Source organism: Caloenas nicobarica, chromosome 5 (assembly GCF_036013445.1).
Source record: "Caloenas nicobarica isolate bCalNic1 chromosome 5, bCalNic1.hap1, whole genome shotgun sequence".
Lineage (NCBI taxonomy): Eukaryota > Metazoa > Chordata > Aves > Columbiformes > Columbidae > Caloenas > Caloenas nicobarica.
In genome coordinates this window covers 53,309,926-53,320,115 of record NC_088249.1, presented here as the reverse complement: position 1 = coordinate 53,320,115, position 10,190 = coordinate 53,309,926, and positions in this window count along the sequence as shown.

Below are 10,190 nucleotides of genomic sequence, written 5' to 3'. Positions count from 1 at the left end.
TTTGCGAATAATACTGAAGGAGTAGTACTGTGAGGCAATTTAAAATAAATCTGCATCCCTGCAAAGGTCTTAGCTGTTTTATGCAGAAGAAGGTCATAATACCACTAGCAGAACTCCTAAACCAAAATTTTTAGATTTTAACCTGGTTTTGCATGCTCCACTAACAAGGCAGAACCTGAGATAGGCTTTTTTTTAAAGCAGCAGCACAGGCCCTCTGCCAGAATAAGTTGCTGTAGTTCAGCAGACTTAAAATAACTTGCTGTCCTGCTTTTGGCTAAAACAGGACCAGTTCTCTTTCAGTAATTTTTCCTTTCAGTTAAGTTTCTTTTAAGTCACTGCACTTGTCTGAAGTTGGCTGCATGTTTTTCATACAGTGCCTGCTTCCAGAACTGATAGCACTTGATGTTTACAGGTTTGCCAAGCTAGCAGTAGCAATGGTGTGCAGAAAAGCTCCACGTTTATACTTATTTCTGTAGCAGCCAAGGTCAACAGCAGATCTGTGATGTTCCACCAGTGAGGGGTGATAAAAGGGTCGTGCCTGCAGGGAGGGGCAGACAGAGCAGGTGATGCAAATTGACCAACGAGTTATTCCGTGCCATACACGTGATACACAGTTTAAAGCTGGAGGCATCGGGGGGATTCACACTTTCTTCCTTGATGGCCGGCATCTGAAGAGGACCCAGCCTGTTGTTCTCCTGTCTCTGATTTTATCTGCGCCCTCCAGAATCCCGTTCCCGTCTGCTGTGGATCCAGTCCAGGACTTGCCAGGCTCTGCCCCATAGAGCGCAATTCCTCATCAGCCGGAGATTCAATATTGGTTTCGTATACTTCGCATTGTTTCTCGTGTTATATGTAAAGCTGTTTTAATTTTTGAGCTCTGTAAGTCTCCCTCCTTTTTCCTTTTTTTTTTTGGTTTGGGTTTTTTTGTTTGTTTTTGGGTTTTTTTTGGTGTGTGTGGTGTTTGTTTTTTTTTTTTGGTGGAGAGGGCAGGGTTTAATAGAGAACAACTGCCACAGTTTATTGTTGTCCAGGTCTCAACGGTGACAGATTTAGTGGCACCTGATCTGGGTCTGGAGAGCGGGTAACAGAGGGGCTCTGAGACATTGGTTGGACAGTGTCCTGCATGTTGCAACCACGAGACCACTGAACTCTCGGCTCTAAGGGAAGCGAGTTCGAATCCTGTCTCTCGTGGGAGGGCTTAGTCGAGAGAATATTGGACTTTTTCTTTAACAGGCTCTAGAGGTTTGGTAATTAAAATAGACAGCTTTCATCATGCCAATTTTCTTGGTTTTATGCTCAGTATTATGTCTTTTTAGAGATTTGTTCAGAGCCGAGTGCCTTAATACTCCTGTACTTGCTGCATGTGCTGTTTGCCAGTGTTTGTGTCTGGTTGATGAGTTTTGGGCGCTGGGTGAAAGGCATGGCTGTGCTGTGTGGCGCTGGCCCGCGCCCTGGCACAATGGGCCGTTACCGCTCCTGTCACTGCTTGTCACCCGGCAGTGGCGGCCGCGGGACGCGAACCCGCGGGTGAGACTCCAGCTGTGAGCCTCGGGCGCCACCTGGCGGACTTCTTTAGTGATTACACCTTTAATTGGGGCAATAGTCCTTATGCTGACCCGACTGGGCCAGATTTGGGGAATTTCGGATGTTCTTGGGCCTATCAAATTATCATGCTTCTATTAGCGATTGCCGTGATGGTTTTTTATGTGTGGTGTGAGATTAAGCATTGGCGCAGGTGTTGGGTCTGTGAAGCCAGCACAACTTTCTTAACATGTACTCATGTGACCCCAGCTCCTGCTGCACCTACTGCAACCCAGACAACAGACACTGCAGCCACTGCAGCTACTTGCTCAGTGACGATAGACACTGTAGCCACTACAACCCCAACAATAGGCACTGCAGCTATGACAACCCCAGCAACAGCCACTGTGGCTACTCAGACCTCCATGGTATGCACTGTGGGTACTCAGACTCCAGCAATGTCAGTTTCCCTTGAAAGCAGAAGGGAGTACAGAAGAAAATCAGTTTGCACAGTGAAAGAAAGTGATGATGAAGATGCACTACTTCTGACATCAGTAGACGAACAGCGAGCAGGGAAAAAAGGGTTCATCTGATCTAGGCCCATCATCAGGAGCAGAACAGTCAGAATCAGAGGTCCACCCCTTTACCCTGAAGAAGTTGAGAGACATGAATAAAGACTTTAGCCATCATGAAAGTGAGCCACATCACCCGGTTACTTCAATGCTGGGATGGTGGGGCCAATAGCTTGGACTTAGATGGTAGAGAAGCCAAGCAGTTGGGATCCCTGGCCAGATTAGGTGGCATTGATAAGGCACTTGGGAAAAACAGAGACCCTCAAAGCCTCTGGAGGCAAATCTTGGTGGTGGTAAAGAACAGGTATGCCTTTAGAGATGATATCATCTGCAGCCCAAGAAAATGGACCCCCATGGAAAAGGTATTATGTACCTGAGAGAATTGGCTGTGCAGGAGATGATTCACAGTGACCCACAGACAATTGTAGATCCTGATGAAGTGCCATGCACCCAACCTATGCTGCAGAAGTTTGTGTGGAGTGCACCAGCATATGCCAACTTGTTGGAAACGTTGGACTTGAGAGCAAGTGAAAAGGCACCTACTGTGGGTGAAGTGGCTGACAAAATGCAGCAGTATTAAGACAGTCTCTTTCCTCCCTACAGGCCTGTGTCTTGGCTATGGAAAAACTGACTGTGAAATCAGATTGTCAAACAGTTTTTCAAATAAACTAATTGTCCAAGGTAAAGCGTACATCCTACTCTGCACCTACACAGGCCTATGTCACAGCCATTAGAAGACGCCCTTCTGCAGGATTGTCTTGGATTGTCTCAAGAGAAATGGCACAGACTTATGAGATGAGGTGACCTGTGTTTTTTCCTGTGTGACCAGGGAGAATATATGGGAGATGGAACCTTAAAAAATTGGGATGAACATTGGGCATAAGCCACCTGGTTAGTTAACACTAGGGGAATCTATCGATTTAGCTAGCCCTACTCAGCCCTTTTACATACGGTCAAAGGGGATAAAGTCCCCACGGTCCTTGACAGGAATATGTTGGGGAAAACTGTCTGGGTTATTCCTGCTTTGGGCAAAGGCAAACCCATTTGTGGAACTGTTTTTGCTCAAGGACCTGGTTGTACTTGGTAGGTTATACTGAAGGATGCTGAAGTTCAAGGAGCTCTAATTCTTGGTGAGAATACTCAGCTTTGAACTGTATGATGTTAATTGCTACACTATGCTAACAGTGTTCGATAAGTGCCTTTCAGGTTAATGCAGTGGTGAACGTGAGCTAGCTTCATCAAGTAGCATCCTCAAGATTGATGAAGGAACTGCACCAAATGTCATACCATCTCTCCTGCCCAGAGAGACTGCTGTGACAGATGGAGACACACAGCCCAGCCATGAACTAAATGAACTCAACTAACTTTTTGTGTAGAAAGATGAATCATTAACTAGTAATACATATGTATATATATATGAAGATGGGAAAAGGTAGTAATGATTTGAGCATGATGTAAACGGTATGGGAAAATAGGTGGAATATCCTGGTTTTGGCTAAAACAGGATCAGTTCTCTTTCAGTAATTTTTCCTTTCAGTTAAGTTTCTTTTAAGTCACTGCACTTGTCTGAAGTTGGCTGCATGTTTTTCATACAGTGCCTGCTTCCAGAACTGATAGCACTTGATGTTTACAGGTTTGCCAAGCTAGCAGTAGCAATGGTGGTAAAAGGATCATGCCTGCAGGGAGGGGCAGACAGAGCAGGTGATGCAAATTGACCAACAAGTTATTCTGTGCCATACACATGATACACAGTTTAAAGCTGGGGGCATTGGGGGTGTCACTTTCTTCCTTGATGGCCGGCATCTGAAGAGGACCCAGCCTGTTGTCCTCCTGTCTCTGATCTGCACACTCCTGAATCCAGTTCCCGCCTGCTATGGATCCAGTCCAGGACTTGCCAGGCTCTGCCTCACAGAGTGCAATTCTTCTTCAGCAGGAGATTCAACATTGGGTTTGTGTGTTTTGTGTTATTTCTCTTACTGCTAGTAAAGCTGTTTTAATTTTCCAACCCTGTAAGTTGTCTTTCTCCTTTCCCCTTTTTTTTGGTGGGGAGAGCAGGGGTTAATAGAGAGCATCTGCCACAGTTTATTGTTGTCCTGCTCTAGGTTGTGACACACACTGAGGATCTGCTTTCTGGTCCTTTGAGCTTTCGCAATGAATCAGCATCTTTTAAAATATTGCTTATTAAAACATGATCTTCTCCACATCAGAGGCTGATTTATAACGTAGAGTGGATACTTTAGTTTCCAGCTGCCCGCATTCAATACACCTAAGTTTCAGGAAGAAGACATTAATAGACAACTCAGCTTAAAGAGAGACTGACCTTTTCCTACTATATGATGCTAAGACCATCACATATTGGTCTTTCTTGCAGTTGAGAATCCCAGCTAGGTGGATTCACAACAGTGTCTTGTATCCAGGGTTGTTAAAGCTCACCCAGAAGCAGAAACCATAGCTTGGCCTTCAGGAGGTCAGTGGTCCATGGCAGTAGGCATAGGCAGTGGTCCAGCAGTAGGAGGGGTGTTAACAGCCAGGGTGGCACTCAGCCCCTAGCAAGTGACAGCTGGGGCTTCATGAATCCCTGGGCAAGGGGGAAAGGGTAAAGGGACCTCTTGAAGGGGTGAGAGCTAGAGTAGGGTACCAAACTCACCACAGACTGGCTCTGTCAATAGGAGATGCAGTGAGGACTCCTGGTGGTCTCACTGTGCTTGGTCCTACCCTTCCTTGAGGCCCACATTTATGAAGAAGCTGCTGACCTCCAGGGGAGTATCTGCAGGGCAGGATGCATGAGACAGCAGCAGCCACCCAGCTCCGAGACCCCAGCCCTACTCTGCACTGCACAAGCAAGGCCAGCAGCCTCCCAGGTGCTGTGTCCCTAACCCCACTGGCCCAGAGAAGGTTCTGCCATGAAGAATGGATGGAATGAGTTTGTCTTGGAGACTGTCACCAGTTATAACCTTGCACACTGTGTTCCCTGGGATGGTGGGTGCTGTGGTAGAGACCTGTAAACAGGGGGAAGTATTCTGGGCAACCTGGGGTTTGTGGTAGGAGGAACAGGAAATTGAAGTTTTACTGGCCACCCAAAGGCTCTGGTCTGGGACACATACAATGGCATCTGCCTTCACCCCAGGCTACTACAGACTCTGTGGATATGTGCTTTTTTAGGGGGTGGAAACATAGAGAACCCTATGACAAGCCATTACAGAATGAACGTAAGACCATGACCACAGAACACCAGGTTGGAAGGGACCTCAAGGAGCATCTGGTCCAAGCTTTCTTGGCAAAGGCAGGGTCTAGACAAGATGGACCAGCACCTTGTCCAGCTAAATCTTAGAAGTGTCCCATGTTGGGGAATCCACCACTTCTCTGGGGAGATTATTCCAAGGGCTGATCTCATTGTGAAAAATTTCTCTTGTGTCTAGTCAGAATCTCCCCAGGAATAACTTGTGCCCATTACCCTTCATCTGTTCCATATGACTCACTGTAAACAGGGAGTCTCTGTCTTCTTCATAGCCACCCTTTAGATACTTGAACATGATGATGAGGTCTCCCCTAAGCCTTCTTCTCAAGGCTGAACAAGCCCAGGTCTCTCATCCTTCCCTCCTATGGCAGCTTCCCAGTCCTTTGATCACCTTCATGGCTCATTTCTGAACCTCCTCTAGCCTGTCCAGTTATTTTTTTGTATAGCAGGGACCAAAACTGAACACAGTATTCTAGGTGTGGCCTGACAAGCACTGCATAGAACATGATGACTTTGTCTCTGTTGGCAGTGCCTTCATTGATGCAGCCCAGCATCCTCTGTGCCACAGTAGCACACTCTTCACTCATATTGCACTTCTTGTCCACCAGCACCCCCAGGTTCCTTTCCACAGTGCTGCTCCCCAGCCAGATAAGATCCCAGCCTGTGCTGCACTTCTGGAATGTTTACCCAGGTGCAAGACCTTACACTTGTGCTTGTTGAAACTTCATAAGGTTCTTCTTAGGCCTCTTCCAGCCTGTCCAGGTCATCCTGCAGGGTGGTTCTCCATTCCAAAGTGTTCGCTTCCCCACTTGATTTGGTATCAAAGTTCCTAAGGGCACACTTGATCCCAGATCACTTATGGAGATATGTCCTGGGTCATTGAGGGGAGCAACGAGAGGAGGTGGTCTGAGTCAGGTGACCACAAATTGACCAACTGGAGTATTCCATTCCATTCACGACTTCCTGGATAAAAAAGGTGGAGACCAGAAGGACTCTCTCTCTCTTCTGCTGGGTGTTCTGCTGCTTGGTTTTGCTGCTTCTTTTCTGCTGTCCCTACAAGCTGAGGCCTCGTGACAGACTGAATCTAGTTCCGGTTGGCTGCAGGACCCTGCCAGACTAGCTGCTGGCAATTGCAAGACTGGTTCTGTAATATTTGTTCCGCTTTATTTTTCTCTGCGTTAATTTAGTAGCATTAGTAAAATGTTTTCAAATTTTCCAGCGCTCTTCTCTCCGTCCTTCTTTTCCTTTCCTCTCAAAATCGCCTGTCTTTAGTGAAAAAGGGGGAGGAGAGGGAGAGTGGAAAACAGGAGAGGGGAAGAGGGTTAAGGAAAATACATCTGCCATGGTTTTTGATTGTCTCCCCACAATCAAACCACAACAAGATATTAAAGAGTGCTGGGCCCAATATTGATCCCCTGCATGAACATTTATCTAAACCCTTTAAAGAGACAATTTGAAAATAATTGTTTCACTAAGGTCCTAGCACAGACTAATGTTTGAGAGTATAGCATTCCTTTTAAGTTTTTAATGTCAAGCACTTACTGTGAAATAGGGAAAAATTAAAAATGTAAAACACAACTAGGAACATCTGATAGGTATTTATGGTTATTAGCAGGTTACGTGTTTGGAAACACTTTAAAAAAATCTCTACATTCATACATAACCACAATAATCATAGAAACCAGAACAGTAACAACATACCCTGGGTAGTGACACACCACTATTGTCTCAAGAATAAGAGTGGTAAGACTGTTTTGGTACAAGGCTTACAGGTCACACTTGACTAAGCCAGCACCCAAACTCCGGATCCAAATTTCTTAGTACTCACTGTTCAAACTCTCCTTTAAATTCAGAGCTGTGTCTGTGCCCTCAAAATCTGTTCTAAGTGTCATTTGCAATGACTAACTCCATATTAAATTAACAGATACTAATGCCAACTAATCTCATGGTAATTAAATATCTTACTAGCAGGCTAACATTCTGCCCATGCAGAACACAGCCTTTATACCCCACGTACCACCCTGTACTGGTCCTCTAGTAGTTCCTCTCCTCCCCCTTCACTTGATCTCTACCTTTCATTACTAATGTTCCCCTCTATATTTCGGTTTCTGAAGCTGGCTCTCAGCTTCCCTTGCCCAGCACTTCCCAAGCATTAGGCAAGAAGGAAGCCAGCAGTACAATTATAGTTTCTGAAGATATTTTCTGCCAGTTATTTATTCACCTGTGTGTGTTTACACACCCACTTCAATCAAGCAAAGCAGTATGAGGCAGGCCAGAAGCACTCAGGGTGGAGCTGAAGTTCAAAATGGCCAGATGGAGAGATACCAATAGCTCCATGAGCAACAAGGGTTTCTGTTAAATGCAGTCTTGAAGATAAACACATCTCGCCTTACACCATCCATGGGTGGCTGCGAGGCAGTAATGAGCTGTCCTTTACTGGACATACTAAATTTTAATGTGCTACAAAAAGCGTTGTTCTTTTATTCTATTTGATTGTGTGTTGGTCAGAGTTTTGACTAACATCTCTCTGATTTGGTGTGAATTCTAAATTTACATGATTTCTAGAGGCAAAAATATGAAATTTAGTTTTCAGCATCAAGTAATGTATTATAAAACACCATCTCTGCTCTAGGAAAGCTTTCAAATGCATATCAGCTTTCAACACAAATAATGTGGTAAAGCCAGTATGACTGGTGATGCTGCGCTCTTTCAAATGAGGCCACAGAATTTGCATATATACTTACCAAACAAGCTACAGAAAATTCCCCAAACTGGCATTTATTGAGCAATACTCTTATTTTATTACAACTCCTTGCTCCATAAAACCTCATCCTCTGTATTCAAAAAGATGGCATTTTGCCAGAAGTATGGGTCCTCTTACCGAGATGTTTTCTTTGAGACTTGGTAGAAAAGTTAAGATGGTTAATTACACAGAAAATAGGCTGCAGGTGCTAAGAGAAGGCAAAATAAAAATCACAGCCCTGTAGAATACAGAGCTAGTTCTACAGCATGTGGCTTTTGATTTTATTCAGCTTCACGTGAGGAAAACAGCATCATTTTTACTGTCTTAAACCTTCATACTCTAAACACTAGTCTCATTCTGTAAGAGTTGGTCCGAAGAACAGTATTTGCCTGAACATTGCCATCAGGGACTTGGAGAACAGATGGCCTGATAGAAAGAATTGGACAATGACTTGGAGAGAGGCCTGAGGAAAATAATTGTGTTGTGCATGTCTCTCCGACCCGGGGGCTACAGGTAACAATGGCTGCTGTATGGATTTCATCTGCTGCCTCAGCCAAACTCACCCCCACCTCCTAAAAGGAATTGTGTTGTACGGGTCTCTCCGACCTGGGGACAATAGCTGCTGTCCAGAAGACGGATTTTCACCTGTTGCCTCAGCCAAACTTGCCCCCACCTCCTCCCAGCTACTAAGGCCAACTAAGAAGAGCATGCGCAGAGGCTTGCCGAAGGTCTTGAGGTCACCCAACAGACCAGTAAGAGACCCCTGAACCAAAGCGATGCAGGCGCAGACAGGTTCTGGCAAGCGAAGTGGGGACTCTTCGGGCCTGCGCAGGTAAGCCTGTATTGCAAAACAAAGGCAGAAATTGGCCTCAATCCTTGGGGGTGGGGGGAGGGTGAAGAAGCATCAAAGACAATTCCCAACAGGACATCATTGATATCTCCCCACCAAAGGATCACAGATCGCGACAGAGGACTGGCAGGATTCTGCTTTCGGTACCTGAGACCATAGGGACGCCTTTGGAACTTGTGGTGGAAGCCAACCTTTTTTTCCCCCCTTTTCTTTCCTTTTTCTCTACTCTCTATATCACATGCCACTTTACGGGCAAAATAATAAAGTAATGCTGTTTGATTGAATTATAACCCCTTGGCATTTTGGTTGCCTTAATTTTGCGCTTCGAGATCAAGGTAAACGAACCATCACGAGTCCATCACCGAATGGACTGTGACACATTCTTCTGCTTACCTGTGGACATCTTGTATCTCTAGGTATGCCAGCTTAGAGCAAAGCCAAGGGAAAGGGTTCTCAATGACGTGAAACTTCAATTTAGAAAGTGTTTCCAAGAATTTTCTCCAGTGGAGAAAATCATGCAGTGCTATGAGTTGTCCACATTAAGAGTAATGGAATGGAAATTACAAGTTGAACTTATAAATATTAAATGCTATGGGTAAAATTTCCACTTCTGAAATATGCTCAAGTGATCATCCCTCATACTGAAGTTTGGGGAATAAATGAAAACCAACTGCAACACAAGAGGCAGGAGTAGATTTCCTCACAAAACCCAAACTGGCTTAAGCTCTAGAAATATCACAAGCAAGAGCATTATTTATCTCAGTGTTCACCTTTGTTCTGAACAACCAGCAAGTCACCTGTGTGTGTGAGCTACACTGTGACTGTTTTATACGTAACAGCTATCAGTTTAAAAGTACCATCCAACCAAGGCTGGATTTAAGCCAGCAGTTTCGAGGTACATCAGAACTCATTGCCAACTGCATACGGCAGCAAATAGTCTTCCACAAACTAGTTACATTTTCCTGCAAGTTTCAGCCTCTCTCACACCGCCCATAAATACGGCTTCCCATAGCCCCAGGCCACATCACACCCTGTATGCTGCATTGCCACATTCCCTTTGTACATGCAGCTGGCAAACAGAAGCCACGGTAATAAAGGGATTGCTGGCTCACTCATTTTGGCTGGGGGAAGAGGGTTGTTAACGACAGCACATCACTCTGTGTGAACTCTGAAAATTCACCTTACATGACCGGGCTGCCTGGCTAGACGTTTACAGTCAGTTGACACTGCTGTAGAGGTCTAAAAAACAGACCCTGCGCATTCGAT